At 36.1% G+C, this 16,655-nt stretch overlaps 1 long non-coding RNA gene across 2 annotated transcripts in view; it reads left to right on the top strand.

The window, feature by feature from the left end:
* LOC110400094 overlaps positions 1-16,655 on the top strand; it is a 168,788-nt gene that overhangs the window by 62,049 nt on the left and 90,084 nt on the right. The window contains exons 1-2 of one of the 2 annotated variants that reach the window (XR_002439627.1): positions 589-662; positions 972-1,040. This is a non-coding gene — a long non-coding RNA (uncharacterized LOC110400094). Of the gene's footprint in view, positions 1-588; positions 663-971; positions 1,041-16,655 lie in introns of those variants that run through there. The other variant, XR_002439626.1, reaches the window with a different exon arrangement.

Raw genomic sequence — 16,655 nt, forward strand, 5'->3', positions numbered from 1 at the left:
AGCACCCCCAAATTGCTCCTTTGGCAGGCCTGGGGTGACTGGGTCATGAATTATCTCCTCAGTTTCCTGAGCTAGACTTATCCTTCTTTCCATTTCTGACATTAGATGGCATGCACTCAATTGAAACCTTGTAACTTCAGAGACTGCTTGCATTTGGATTATAAGCATGCAGCCAAAAAAATGTCCTCAGCTGTAACCTCAGTGTTTATTGGATGCTAACCTCTCCAACATGGGCGTTCTTCATTTTCCCCTGGCAATGGTGTTAACATATGAAACACTTTTAAAACAGCCCCTAGATGAAGAGCCAGCTCTGCCCCTGGCCTTGTAGGCAGGTCTGCCACCATATGTGCTGGTTTTGATGCCGTTATGACCTTTGTTTATGCTTCTGTCCTTTCTGTTTGGCATGCATTGAAGTAGGTGATTTGCAGCTAAACAGAATGTGTCTCAAGGCTTTGAGGGGCTATAGGGTGTCCCTGGCCTCCCCCAGTCACAGGGCCTTATCCCAAGGTGTTAATCCCTAATCTCAGCCTAGGTTTGCCTGGTCCCCATGGAGATCCCTGTGGACTGGGACTGCCAGCTGCCATTTTCCTTTGGCCTTGCTGAGGCAGCACGGGACAGGCACTGTCGGACATTTTGTGGTGCCCTCCCTGAGGGAGCAGCAGGTTGGCACAGAGCTCTGATTGGAATTTTCTGCTCTGTCTTCCTATTTCTTCTTTAAATTCTATCTTAAGGTCTTTTGAAAGTTAGAAACTGCTGAAAAGGAACTGAGAAGCAAGAAATTATTTTCTCCACTTTGTGTGAGGAAAGCTTGTACATTGCTTTGCCTGGTAATAGTGAAGCCATTTATAGCACCAATTTGTTTTAACAAAATAGTTATGTTTATGTATAGCATAAGAAGAATTAGAACAAAGTTTGATTTATCTATGCTCTCATTAATTTGTTTGCTTGTTGCTATTTATTTCTCACTTCAGATCATTTCCTGCAACTAGCAGCATCGGGTTCCTGCCTGGAGCACCTGAGATGGCGGCCGTCTCCTCAGGGTGAGTCATGGCTCCTGCAGCCTTTGCATGGCTTTCTTGCCACTTTGACAGTTTTGCTGCCTTTGCCTTTTGCTCTCTTCTTGTCTAGAAGATTTTTCATTGGGTGTTGTGGTAATTAAAGGCAAACAAGTCATGTCTTGCCTTGGATGAGAGAAGATAAGAGCAGGACAAAAGAGGCTCAGGGTTAACTCTTTCCTTTGTTCTCATCTATCAAAGAAGAGATTGCCATACGTTTTCTCTACATCTGCTGCTTATATTTGTAAATGTGACATACATTAATCACATGTTACATTAAAAGACTTTTGCTCTTTTAAAGCTATTCATATTTTATTCTGTTTAATTTCCACTGTTACTTTTTGATTTTATAATTGCAGACTGGATATTTTAATGTTTATACATGAAATCTGGGCTGAATATTTTTGCTGGAATGCAATACAGGAGGATATAATATATGACAAGTGCGTTAACTGTATGTGATCCCAGTAATGGAAGTTGAAATTTCTTCATTAATGTTAGTGGAAACATAAAGATTGATGCCAGTTGTGAAGATCTGCTTGGCTGTATTTTTGCTTTAGGAAATCCATTTTTTTTGGTGGAACAATAAGGTTTTTTTTTTTTTCTGAATAACTTGAAAATATGTATTGGACTAGTTCTTAATTCATAATTCATAAACATTCATATTCAGAGAGTTATTCATCATGATGTTGCTTTGTGACTACAGAGAGACTGCTGTTTGTACAGGGTTACAGTTTGCCTAGGTTTTGACCTGGTACAGGCTGACAAGTGGAGTGATATTTGTTCAGCTTACTGAGAGGTGATGGATGCTCTCAAGTTCAGGGCCAGGCATTTGATGTGTACACAGGAAGTGGCAGCAATAGGGAGGAGCAGTGAAATGCAGGGTTTTATCTGGTCATTTTGAGAGTGGGGACTAGAAAATGTGAGCTCACTTTTATATATATCTTATACCAGAACAGCTGTTTTTTTGTTATTGATGGAGGTTTGACCTTTTACTAGTAAACCTGCACTAACATCGATATACTTACTTGCGAATATTGACAAATGCAACTGAACAAAGCAACCTTTTTCTGCATTGAATATTGTCACAGTTTGCAACAACCTACTTTTTACAACTTAAAGAGATTCTTAGATGAGATTTTCAGAAGCAAGTGTGTCTTCTTTGTTATTTTGTATCTTCCATGTTTAAAGCTGCTACAGCTGAAATTTCTCCAAATGGCATATAAGTGAAAGGGTCTGCTTGGCAGAATGGAGCAGAACATGTTTTGCTGTCCGTGCTGTTTTGAACACTTGATCTTTGGTGTGACCTTTCTTCTGTACCATATTGTGTCTATCCTTGTGGACTTTGTTCCTTTCACTCTTGTGATATTTCACTTTAATTTCTTCTCTCTCCGTATGTAGGCTACTGCCTATTTCCAGTGGAATTCAGGTTTCTTATCTCCAATAGACCAAGCTCTATTCAAACTATAAATTTAATCTCTCTGCAATTTTTGCTAAGGTACTTGCATTTTGAAATTTTCTTTTTTGCTCTGACTTCCCACTGTTTTAATTTTAGCCTTATGGAGAAATGATCTCGATGTTCAGACACGCAAATTGCTAACCGTTTTTAAGCTTCATTTGAATCTATTGTAACTAAACCTCTTTATTTGATACAAATGAGTTAGACAAGTAGATTTCCCTAAGTGTGGAGGTTGCGAAGTATATGAAGCTAATTTTTGTTTACATTAGAAGGGAAATTACTGACTGTTCACAAAAGAAAAGCAGTTCAAAAAGCTGTTCAGTAATTCTGTAATAGTGATGCTGCTAGTGCTTCCCATTTCTTTCTCTATTTTTATTTTTTTTAATACGCAGAATATCACTTTAATGATCAGCTGTGCTTTTTTGTGTGTGAAAGAAAGAACTTTGTATTGGTTATCCTGGGATTCTTTTGCTTAATTGGTTTTCTACATTAATATCAAAAAGCACAAATCAGTTAATCTCGTCACTCAATTGTAATTCAAAATTTAAGAAAACTCTTGCAAAAGGTATATCTTCTGAATGGTTTATTTTAATAGTTAATAAATTTACATTATGGAAGTTATGAAATAATTCATTACTTGAGAAAACTGAGACACTAAAAATGAGAGAACCAGCAAAGCTTTGGCTTTACTCACACAGCACTACTAATAGAGAAATTGGCACCAGTGTGAATGGGCTTCTTAAATATGCATGAAGAGACCTGGTAGAGAGAAGGGATCACAGGTATAGACATACACAGGTATAGAGGTTCTTCTCCCAACACTCTGAGGAGGTTCAAGAGAACATATATGTTGCATTATTTCTGAAGTTTTTTTATCAAATGCTTTTAAAAAAATGCACTGTTCACTGGAGTCTGAAATTCGGAAGTGACACGAAATTACGAGAACAGCTCTTTAAGAATGTGCATATATAGTTGTACATGCACACAAATACCTGCAAAGTTACTATTTGTGGAAGCTGGAAGGAAGTATTTATTTTGGCTTTTGGCAAATGCTGTTTCACTAGGCTTTACTTTCGACCAAGGAAGAACACAGATTTACATTTGTATTAAACAGCTTATACTGATATGAACTTTTTTTTTTTTTGTTATTTTGTTATTTACAGTTGCCTTTCCCCTAAAGCTTCTTCTCATGGTCTAATCTTATACTCCAGCCAATCAATTGTCAATGGTTTTTCCAGGTCTTTTGTCTGTCTGTAGAGGCAAGTTGTCTAGATAGGAAAAAAAATGCATTGCTCTAGGACAAAATGTCTATTTGTACAATGGAAATACAATAAAAAAAAAGTCTTAAATAGCCCATTGCAATTTTTACACTTAAATATTTTTGATGATTATAATTCTCTAAATAAACAGGTATTGGGAAGAACTTTACTAATGCCATCATATTGGTAGTGTAGCAGACATGCTAAGTCACAGCTTGAACAAGTGACGGAGCACCTGGTGGGAAGACAGGGCCAACCCAGAGGAGCTCAGGTGCAAGCAATGCTCCTGAGTGACTGGAAGGGGTGGAGCTGAAGTCTCTGCAGTTCTACACAGAGGTTCCAGGGCTCACCATCTGAGTCAGTTTTCAGGAAAGGGTTTAATTCTGTTACTTGCCCAATTCGCACCCTTTTCCAAACAAAGGTTCAGGATAACTTCAAGCTATTCACACAAATTAGTACAAACCAAAACAAAAACAGTAACTTAAAGTTGATTTTTTTTTCTCTTGGTATTTATAACTTCCTATGCCTAGGCATAAATCTGAGACCTAAAATGGCATTTCCTTTTCTCAAAATGCGTGTTTTAATGAAAGTAAGCCATTACTTTTAAAGAAAGACGTCCTGAGCTTAATGCCTGCTTAAAGGACTGCTTTGATTTATTTAGCTGGGTGTTCAATTGTAATACGTTATCTTTTTTATTCCCACTAATGATGGAGACTAGCGGTGAATGAGGTATAGTTCTTGGTTCACACTGTCAGTTTATTCACTTTTCTTTGCATTTTAGAGATACCGCAAGTGCAGTTATTTTAAAAATGGATTTGCTCAGAACTGATTGCTGATCCTACTGCTAATCCTTATGCTATTTTATAACTTTTGTTCTTTTTAAAGATTAACTATCACATCATAAGGTAGCTTACTTTTAGAAGGAGCAATGTTATGTAATGATAAGCCATTTAAAAACTATTCTAAAATCAACTGAATTAGGCATTAAGTAACTCCACACATTTGCCAGAGGATGATGGTCATGAGACTGCTAGACCAAAAGAGCATCAAAACATGGATGCTGGGAAGCAGAGGTGGTGAGAGCTTTTGGCCATTTCATCTATCTGCTGTTATTAAACTTCAAGAGAATGTTACTGGAACAGATGAATGAGACTTTGGGATAAGGAATATGAAGTTATATCCTTGGAAGCTTCATACATGAGGTATCTTTTAGAGGCTAAATATGATCATATTGTCTTAAGGCCAAAAAGAGTAAATTGCAATAAACAATATTAAATAATCATTATTTGTTTAAAAAAAAAATCGTAAGTAGAGATTTACTAATAGTTCCTAGGCACGAGCTTAGCTGTGATGTATATTCATGCATATGCTCTTATTACACAGCAAATGTGATATTAAATGTATTTACATAGGAGATTTAAATTAATTCATCTTACCTCACGGTTTATAGAGCACAATGAATACGTAGAGAGCTTGTTACTGTGGCTCAGCTTGTTAAGCTGCAGTAACATAACCATATGTTTAATTCTTAGAGTGTCAATATCAAGATTTAATACTGTTTAATGAATGCACTTTAAATTGATACCTCCTGTTAATTTGGATTAACTTTCAAGGTGTCTCCATAACAAATGCGTAGAATATGATAATATTTGCTTTACTGTCCTCTAAACTAGCAGGAACTGTTATGCACCAACTTACTGATCCCTAAAAGCATCGTTTGCAAGCACTATTTCCATAGCCATGTAGTCTCTTAGGAAGCATATAAAGCAATGTTAACTGCTGTGTTTTGTACAGACAGGCGTATTTTGGGTGAAGATCAATGAGTGCCATCTCTGAGCAGTACCCACTTATTTTTTATACAGGCTTTATTTTCAGTTGTCACAGCTTTTTTGTTATGTTAATAAGAACTATATTTACAAAATCATCAATGTTTTGTAAGACATAAATGTGTAGGTCAAAAAGATTAAGGTAGAACAACTCAGTATTTAAGTCAATTTCATTTTTTATCCTACATTTTCTACCTTAAATTGTTTATGAATCAATATTTTTAAACTGCAGTGATATTAATGAGTGAAAAATATGTATTTTTTATATTTTAGTCTGTATAAATAACTGATATAAAAAGTAGTACATTCAAAAAAGGGTGCTGCAAACCCTATGTAACAAATAAATTAGTTCAAAGCTTTTCTTTGTCCCTTCCTCTCTTTCTCTTCTTTCTTTTCTTTTAAAAGAACTATGCTATTAGGAGGACAGTTCATTGTTCAAGCTGATCAAAGAGACAGGACTTCTCCAGCTCTTAAGTTGACTGACATTTGTCAGTGTTACAAGACAGAGCTTTTTTCTTTTTTTTTCATGACTCAGTGAACTCAGTGGTCTTATTCTCAAAAGCAACTAGGCACAGAAAATGCATGTTGAAGTCTCAGTGCTTGGATTTGAGAATTATCTATAGTTAAATCTTCAAATTCTTCAGCTAAACAAGGGCTAGTTCAGAATGAGGTTGGCTTACTCTGATATAACTTGGAATGCATTGAAGAGAGGAGTGTATGCAAGCACCAGGCCAGAACAGCAACCCAACCAACAATGGCAAAAGACAAAAACCCCAAACAAACCAACATACAAGCAAACCATATTGAGTAGCAAATTTACAACTTAAGGAATAAACGGAATATTCCTACTGGAGAAATAACTGATGAGCAACAAGTGATATCACCTGGACTGTCAGCATGTTTCTTGAGCAAAGTCAGTAGGTGGAGAGACTGAATCAGCCATTAGAGTCCTCAGAAAAGCAGTAAGAAATAAAGCTTTGGAAGCACATCGTACAAGCAGACCTCTTGTGCTTTGCAAGTCTATAACGTGGCTGGAACCAATAAATATGACCTCTTAATTTTTTAAACAGTTTGAAAAATATCAATTGAATATCATGAAAACCAGAACATTTTGCAATTTATATCCAGGAAATATTGGCACTTATTTCTGTGTCCCTTTAAAAAAAAAATAAATAAAAGCCAAACAAAACAAAACAAAACAAAAAAAAAAACGGGAAAAATAAGATTCATTATTTCCTTAGTCCTCTTCTACTAAGCCAGAGGAAGCTGGTCAGTCTTAATTCATACTAATAGAAAAAACAATCTTGTGAAGGTGTGAATTTTCTTCAGCTATCCTGGGAAGAAAATTAAATCATCAATAAAATATTTTCTTGATGCCCTTTCTATAAAATATAAAATTTTGAGAAGCACTAGGTTCAAAGTTTGTTTGGTTTACATTTCATATAATCCCAATACCATCCATCTCTGCTAAGGTGAAATAGTTGTCAGTGCCACTGTTCCTGGATTTATTTATAGCCAGAACTTCAGATGTCATGAATTTATCAAGAACACTAAAGAGCACCTTTAAAATTATAGCAGCATTCTTATGCCACTGGAGAAAAAAATATGTCGGTATTTCTCTAATAACACACGTTTCATGTCAGTGACCCATGAATCGTGAAGGATTTACAAATAAGCCAACGTGAGCTTCAAGGGAACTTTCTGTCTTTTGTGTCAATAAGCATATCTTCAATAATGTTTCATTAACAAAAACAAAAGAACAGTTTTTCATATAATACATCATGTTGAGCTGAATTGCTTCGTTGGCAAACCTGGAATCAACTTGGTCTTTTACAGGGGTAGCTTAAGCAATATTTTATTATCTAAACTGGCTGACCAGCAACCACTTCAGCTGTGCAGCTTCAGATTCAACAGTGAGGCTGTTGTATTGGGAAGATCTTTGCTGGGTAAGTTCAAGTTTATAAACAAGAACCATGATGTTAAAATAGAAGGCCAAATCTCTACACAACATTATTTTATCCTTTAGTTTTAACAATTCTGCTCTTCTAATCTTGATTTCAACAACAGTTGCTGTGTCAAATCTGAATTAAAATGTGTAATGCCTGTCTAGTACAGAAATGCATTATAAAACACATCCTGTAGAACTATCACCTCTGTGTTTATCTCCTTGTGACTGTAAGGAGACCTGGCTGATCTTGTAGCTTGGACTGTTTTCATGCTGTGACATCACAATTTTTTCTTGAACTGACACCTCAGTAGTGGCAAGGCAGTGGACGAGTTGATACTATTCATAAACTTTCACTTTTCTACATATACTAACAGTTCCAATCCCACTGAAGGAAAACCCAATATTTCCAAGATGTTTTCGAAGAACTTGACACTTCAATGGATTCATTTGCTGACCTTGGTTTTGATCAACCAAACTTATAAACAAACAAACCAAAACCAGAATGAAAGCTGGTTATTATCGGCTGTTCTGGGAAATGTAACCACTGAAATTAAAAATGACTTTCCAAATTAGGAAAGCAATTAGCAATTAGGGAATCATTTATTGAAATGGGTTATCCAGTTGAGGTAAGCATGGAGAGTGGGAAGAGGGAACAGGCTGTGTGAATCCGGATTACTGACCAGAGCATGAAATACTGAAGGGGCTGAGCTGAGATCTGATGACACAAAGCGGATGCAATTGATGTTAGTGTTAATGAACCAAGGAGGAAGTGAAATGCAGTAGGGTAAAAATAGTTCCCCTCATCATTTTTTAAAGAACTATTTTTAAAATGTTTTCTGCCTTTAGTATAGTTTCTATTCATAAATGCACTTGATGATTCTAATTGTTTAAAATCTCATCAAGGTTTCTTATATCACTGGGGGTATTCATTCTTCCTAGACATAATTTAATGATTTAATCACTATGGTTTCTTACCGAGAGCCCTGCTAATGGGGATCCTCCACAGATTACATAAATTGTATTCACTCAAGTACAGTAAATGGTGAAGCACTTAATTCTATTATTTTTTTCCTCAATTTAATTGAAACTGAACTATTTAAATAGAACAATTAGAGGGCTTGCTAGCAGCCCAAGAATAGTTACTGTTGTCTTTTTTATTGTGATTACTTTCAGAGGTGGTTATGTATTCAGCTAGTTTAGAGTTATTTCTTGTATTACACTGGTTATTAGTACCATGTAAAACACATGCATACATGCATGAACTGCTTTTATTATGAATCCCATCCTGTACTTCTCTTGATGCTAATGTTTTCCATCAACCAGTTCAGTCGAGGCAAGATTTCTGTGTGTTTCTGGTGAAGGGGCTGCTTGGATAAAGTAGATTTCACCCTGCCACCTTTCTTGCCTTTCCTCCTGAAGCTGTTTATGATAATGCCAAATGAGTATTCCAAATGAGTATTCAGAACATGTGTGTGAGATTGTTTCCTGTCACACAGGCTGTTTGGCACGAAGGCTTTCTCTGATCTACTTCTCCTCTTAATAGGCTCTTTAAGATGCCATGGAGTCACATTTGTTAAAGCTTTTCAGGATAAACTTTCATGTAGAAAGCTTGATGTATTTTCTAACAATTTATTGTAAAGAAAGCACTCAAGGCAATGTGGCTCAGTGTTTTCACAGTCTGTTAATTTCAAGCAAACTTGCTAGAAATCTAGCTAATGCATCGAGCTTAAAAATGCCTGCTTACAAGCTGCGGTTTATAAATATAGAGGATTTTCGTCACTAACTTTCATGTTTGAGCATACATTATTGTACTATTAGGTGTCTAGATACAGTTACATTATATTTCATTGAGATTTCTGTCAGCCAGATTCTCCTTTCTCTTTTGCATCTCCCCTATGTTTTTTTCTATTTATGTAGATCACTCTGAAATTGATGCCTCCTATTTATTTCCATGGAACCTACAACAAAAAGAGGAGCACAACAACACTGTTTGATAGAGCAAATTCTCAGCTACAAAACACTACTTTTCATTATAGGCACCTCTATTAGCTCTGCATTTTGACCGCGATGAACAAGAGCTTGTGTGCTGTGCTCGCAAATATCTGCACCAGTGGAGGTGACCCACTGTCACCACTGCTGAAACAGACCACCTACTGCCTCACTGTGCTCACATTCACTGCTTGGTCTCTGTAAATGTTCAGCAAGTGTTGATGAATGTCTATGGGGAAAAAAAAAATGCAATTACACCTTTGCTTCATCCACACTTTCATGTCAGATGCCATTTTGTCAGTCTGCGCCTTTGCTGCCATCTATCATACAGCAACAAAATGTAACAGAGTATGGGTGGGAAGGCTCAACCTCTGCTACCATACCACAGCTACCTCTGATACTGTGGGCCAACATAATAAAATAGTAGGTGTTACTTTTGGAACAGCCCTTGTAGATTCTAAGATAGTGCATCCAGAATAATCATCCATCCAGGATATCTCAGTTGTAAAAGGAGCCAGGATTTGGTCTGTATTCTGAAATTCAATAAGTTAATTCAGATTTATTATCAAAATAATTGCATTATTATTTATTATTATTTTAGTCAGTTGCTTATTTCTTCAAGGCAACTTGATCATCAGTTATTGATCCTGCTGATGAGGCTGACAGGAATCGTTGTGACCAACAGGTTATCTTCCAGTGTCACTTCCATTACCACTGAAAAATTTTCCATACGTGTCTCCCTTGTACACCTTATCCACATCCCACTTTGCATTAGCAACCTTTTAGATTCTTTGAGCACACCTACATTAGCGTTTCAGTCTGGATTAGGAGGGCAGTTCTTAAATTAAAGGGGCTATCTATTGCTTGTCAACAGGGGCTTGTACCATACCGTACATCTTATCTTTTGATGAACTGAGTGTGTTGCTCCACCAAACGCACACAGAGTCAGTTGACTCTGCTTGCTAAGATGGGGAAAAGGCCTGCTGGGACCATACCATGGACCAAAGTGGATAATTTGAATACCTTGAGATTGGACAGCTTCAGATCATCACACTAACTTTGGAATATTAGATAAAATACGGAAGACTTGAGACATTCTCACTACAAAGACCTTTCCTAACAGAAATCTTATAACCAGAAATCTACAGTTATTGTCTATGTTCTTTATGCACTTTGAACATGCAAAATAGTTTTTCAAATTATTCCTCATAAAAACTTTGAGTTTAGGAGCAAAGCCACAGAGGCTTCTTTAATTTCTTCTGGCTAGTTCTCACAGTTTTTTATGGAAAAAAGAAAAAACGTTCTAAATATACCTAGAGATGTAGTATTTTCTGTAAGCCTTAGCACTAGTGACATCTTCATATGTGTTTAAACAGATCTAAATTTAACAGCATTCATTATTTTCTTAATTCACTCTGTCCATTAACCTAATTTGTATTCTCTTCTGAATTGTGAGTAGCATCAGAAACCAGCTTCCTGTACAAATCTGTGCCTGAGATTTAGAGTTCCAGAGATGAGCAAACATATCTGTTCTTCTTTGAACGATTATAAGTGGTTTGACTCTTGCTATGAAAATGTATGAGTTGCAGAACTAGAAGAGGTTGTAGAAACTTCAGCGAAAGTTATCGTATGTTGAACAACGAGAGTGTCTTCTCATAGTTTATATACTCTGGTTTATGTACTAGAGTTTGCAATCTCACAAATTTCTTCACAAATGTAGTTGTTCTTTTTTGTCATTTCTTGGCAATATTAAGAGATTCGTTTGTATCTGTAAGAAGGTAAATTGTGTAACTACAGTTACTCAGTCACACTTCCTCAGTTTATCTTCATGTTATGTCGTCAAGGCTATAGACAAACAAGTTTAATGAAAATGCCTCCTGTTTATTGCAACATCTGTCCTGGACGTAGTTAAAATTCTATTGATTGGGTTAGAAAATTTGAGATTTACTAGTAAAATAACTTGCATGGCTGTTGACTTATTAGTAGAAAAAAAGTGACCATTAATATTTCATTTTAAATTTAGATCTAAAACACAGTCAAAGGAATTCCAGGGATGTAGTTCCTTCTTACAAAATAGAAAGCTGATTCTCTGCAGCTTTATTGATGATTGTCTGCTAAACACTGGGATTAAGACATTAGCAAATGTCAAGGCATTTTTCCATGAGTTGTTTCCTATTTGGTATCATCTTCGTTATTTCCTAAGTTCTGATAATACATTTGCTGGTTTTCACGTTTTAAAGAATAGTCCCATTTAACACCGTCATCAACTCAAGTAAAATTCTTAGAAACATGGGAATAACAAAGGTGAACTGAAATACAAATCTTATTAAAGGGATTAATATTGAACCTTGTCTATTTCAATTATTCTTTTTCATCTTTCCTCCACCTAAAACAGAGAAATGGAAGAAATTTATAGTTAATCTGAGTTAACATTTGAAATATCTCAAAAGGAGGAAAGTTAAGAGGCTTTTTATAAGTTTCAGCTTGTGGATTTAAATTTTATTAAATAAGAGCAATCTGCATCTTCAAATAGACAGGCAGAAGCTTGTGTCTTTCTCACCATGGAAAAACAAATTCACAATTGTAATTTCCTCATCAACACTTCCTCCCTTCCCCCTCAAATAAAATGTTGCTATTCTGAGTAATGTAATTCCTTAGCTATTTTCATAATATTTTATATCAACAGGTGAAGATTTTTCTCAGCTCCTTCTAATCCTTCCAAATATGTTCAAAAGTTCTTTTAGATGTAGTAAGTTGGAGAAGGATTTGTCCACAGTTGTCGTTATCTTCTCCAGAGTTTCTGTCTTGTGGATCAGAGGACTACCAAGATGATCTATGGACATTGTACAATGGGAAAGATTTTCTTTTAGGATCTCCACCATTTTGATGACAAAAGATAGTCATTATTACAGAAAGTGGTTGATACCTGAGTCTGTTTGCTTAACAGCTGTTAATTTGGTCTAATGTCAGAGAGCGGACTATTAAAATCAGGAACATGACAAACAGGCAGGAGAGCTTGTGCCTCAAAGTAAGAGTGTCAGAAAAGACAGGACCTCCATCTCTAAGAGTTTAAATGTGTTCTAAGTTTTTTTCTAACTGAAAATAACATTACTGTTTAAAACTCATAACTAAACTAAGGGCCATGTAGGATGCCGTAAGTTGTAAAAAATTAAATAAAAAATGAAAGAAAGTGGGGAAGGGGATTTGAGCTGTTGACCAATCTCACCTAACAAGCAGTGGTGTGAATCATATAGGTGCTTATGAGCTTCAATTCCCACAGGGAGAGGTTGTTACAGAGATTAATTGCTGCTCTGTCAGTAACTTTTGTCCATATGTTGTAACAGGCTACATTCTCTTCTGGTAATCTGCTTTTGTTCTTTGTTATTATTTCATTTTATCTATGAGATTCCCCGTATATATCATTTTCTCTCACGCAAAACAGGCTGAATAGGGAAAGTTCTTAGTTCTAATTTTTGGTTCATGAACATGCTGATCTCGTGGTTTCAAGCACAACAAGTAAACTGCCCGATTTAAAACCTTTTTATTCCTAATTTTTACATTTGTCTGGAGTTTCGTTGCTGAAGTCAACAGTAATACTTCTGACAGACTTCTTGATTATTTTCAGTTTACCTTTCCACTTTCCAGTTCTTGCTGTTTATCAGAAAGATAAGACTATTCAGTTTAATTCTTTTTTTCCAACTCATGTAAATGTACTGTGTCCTTTGTTCCAGCCTGTTTGTTTGGGATTTAAGCACATTGATGTAGTTAGTGCTGCCAAAAAAAGTACAAGGCCAGACACTGCCAGGGCTGATTGCCTTGAATCTGTTCCCTTACAGTATGGTCCTTGTCCCACCAAAGGCTTCTCCTGTTCCTTCTCTGGTCTTCTGAATATAGAAAACATGCAAACTCATGATTAGCAAATTTCTTACAAGCACACTGTTCACAGAATGATTCATCTTTGCATGGCTGTTTCCCTGTGGTATGTCCAGGCTGTATCTGTGTTAAAGCACCTCCCATCAGTTAGCATTCAATTAAGCAACAGCAGGGTGATCCACCTCACGTCCTTTCATGTCTGTCACTGTAGCAGTGAGGGCAGTTACCTACTGTTGATGGTGCCAGTTACAGTCCTCTCTGCTTAGCTGAAAAACACCAAGCTGAGATCAATGGAAAACATATGGAAAATGGAAGAGAGCTGAAAATTCTCAAAACAAAGAAAAGAGACAATATTCATTAAGACAGAGATATTTAAATCAATATAAGGCTGGTTTAGCATCAATCCACTGTTTTCTTTCATAAACTTCCTACCTGCATCCCTTCTGACTACATGGAGGATACTAAATGTACTTTATTTCAAAGATACAGGATTTCCTCCAAATAAAAAGTGGGAAGGTAGGAAAAGACCAAAGAAAGAGCAGTAAATCCTGATTTTACTACGTTTAACAGGAAACAAAACCCTGTTTTGTGTGAAACATTACTTTTATCTGATGCTCCAGGCTATTTCAATTTTCATATCCTAATGCTGTGCAAGTTGTAACTCAGTAATGTGTTTTTTTGTCATCTTATGAGAATGGTCACATTCTTCTTAAATGAAGTTAAATCAATAACACTCTTCTAAAAATTCCTTTATAGACAGCTATCAACTGACTTCTACATCAAAGATAATTCCTGGCTCAAATGATGTCTGGGGTGAATTCACTTCTATTGTACAGTATTTCTGTGTTGCTGAAAATTCTGAAAAGCACACTGCAAGCATTGTGTTACAAACATCTAAGTTACAGTGCTGCACCCTACTTCAGTTTTCTGTTTCCCCATGGAGAGGTATCCATAGGTTAAATAGCTAGTAAAGTTAGTTCCATTCAAACCACCCTCTAGTTCTTTGTTCCCCTTTCAAACTGTAAACAAGATAAAGCAGGAAGCCAAGCTTAGAGTTTATATTTTGTACTGCATTACTGTTTTAAAATAACTTCCTTTACTGAAGATAAACCAGCTCTATTACCCACTTGTGAATTTGTCCATAAATTAATGTAATCAAAAAATAAGGGTAGGTAGATTATCTGTGAAAAAGAATGTAGAATGATTTCAACGATAGAAGCTGAAAATTCGGTTAACCTTTGATTCTGGCCGCAAATATGACTAAACAGATGAGAGAATTTCCTTTTGAGTTGTTTTTCATGGCAAAAGCTGGAAGAAAGAAGGTTCTTTCTGCAACAGAAAGTGAAAAATGTGATATTTGGAAAGAGGTTATGTTTAAAAATAGACATGAGACCTTAAGGAATGAGGAGTGCTTGCTCTGTAACCTAGAAACTGAAATCCCTGAAGAAGTATCCACTACAGCAAGACCTGAAAAGAAGAAAAAAATAATAAAAATCTAGTGAAATAAGCAGAATAAATCTCCTAAAAAATGAATAATTACAAATAAATTGGTACTAACAGGTAGTTACTTTGGTCTATAGCTCTTACGTGGTCCTTTGTAGTGAGGTATTCTGTTTGGAGATAATTCTATATAGATATTTTTGGAAAATGTTGCAACTATAACAGGATTTATAAACTCTTAATGGACAACTAAATTGTTTGCATACCAGAATTTCATGGTAGGACTCCTAACTGTATAGTTCTGGGGCTTATTTTATGTATGTTAGAAAATGGGTCATCCTGCTACTGTTCTTTATTTAAAATATTTCAGAGGGTGTGCAGTTTTAGTTTGTGACATGGAAATCAGATTGTCTCTTCCTAAGCTTCCACTAATGCCAAAAGGATCTTGGTATGTGGAATTTGTCGATAAAACTTGGCTGGTGTATTTGGCACTCTCAAGGATGTATAGCAGTGTAGTAAAGTGCAGAAACTCTCCCTTCACTTGCAGTGTGTATAGTGGCCAACTCAAACATGCAATCTGCATACTCTCCTCTGAATGAAGGCTGTTGACAGGTGATGTTAAGAAAGTAAAAGTGTTTTTTTAATCAACTTTTACTAGAAAGTAAACTGTACTGAAGAAAACAGGGTAGAGGGAAACAGTACCTCTCAATCTTGGTCAGGGAAAGAACAAAACAGAATAGTTAACTGCTCCTAAATAGGAGTGAGCGCTTCAGATCTTGAGAACATGTGAAGGATGGCAATCAATTGGGGGGGGGGGGGGAAATATGATGCCTGCCTCTAGGAAGAGGAAAAAGGAAGAACTGAGTAGTTGTATAATGCTCATTTTAATGTCAGTCAGTGTTGTCAGTGCAGGAAGGGACTGGAATGTTGGATTAAAAATAAACCTGAATGGAGGGACCTACGTTGAAAAAAGCACGGACTTTAACAGAGATTTGTTTCAGGCCCACTTCTTTAAGGATCCTTTTTTGAAGGGTTAAATTACTCCAGGCAATAACTGTAACAACAAAAACCACCCTGATGCAGAAGTTGGAAATTTTCACACGTACATTTGCTTCAATGAAAAGGCAAGACAATCTGACCTGAAGACTAATTTTGGCTTAGAGGCACTTCACATCAGCACTAGAGGTCTTTACAGATAGGTAGAACAAACATCCACATGGTGTAATACAGATGTAGTTAAACTTGCGCTGAGGTGGGGAAGGGGCCAACAGGAAACCTTGGTATCATTTATTATTCTCTTTTCAGTGGTGCTGTGCTAAAATATGCTTTGTGTTCCTCTGAAAGTATATTCACGTAGCATAAATTTCAGATTCCGAACATACATGACATTCACCAGCAGATAATTTCATTTCAAATACATTAAAAATTATGAAGAAACGCATAGGGTGTTTAAAAATGTGAATACATGCACTGAACATCAAATTTTGTGATGGAAAAAATGTTCTAATTAACTTTGCTACTACATTAAGTTCTAACAAGACAGACTTTGTTTACAAATAAACAGTATTCCAGTTAGTTTGCATTCAGCAACCTAGTCTCAGGAAGGAAATAGTAACTGAACCTAAAGACCTGAACTGAAAGGTCTTTAATTGGGAATGAAGAAATGACTTTGCAGATCAAGAATTAATCTTAAAATAGCTGGCATCATAGTTGCCAATATGTTTTTATGTAAAGCCCTATGCTTTTAGCTGTTTTTCTGTTTTAGACTGATACGTGGAGTTCTTTGAGTAGATGATGACTTTGCCT

This window comes from Numida meleagris, chromosome 5, assembly GCF_002078875.1.
Source record: "Numida meleagris isolate 19003 breed g44 Domestic line chromosome 5, NumMel1.0, whole genome shotgun sequence".
NCBI lineage: Eukaryota > Metazoa > Chordata > Aves > Galliformes > Numididae > Numida > Numida meleagris.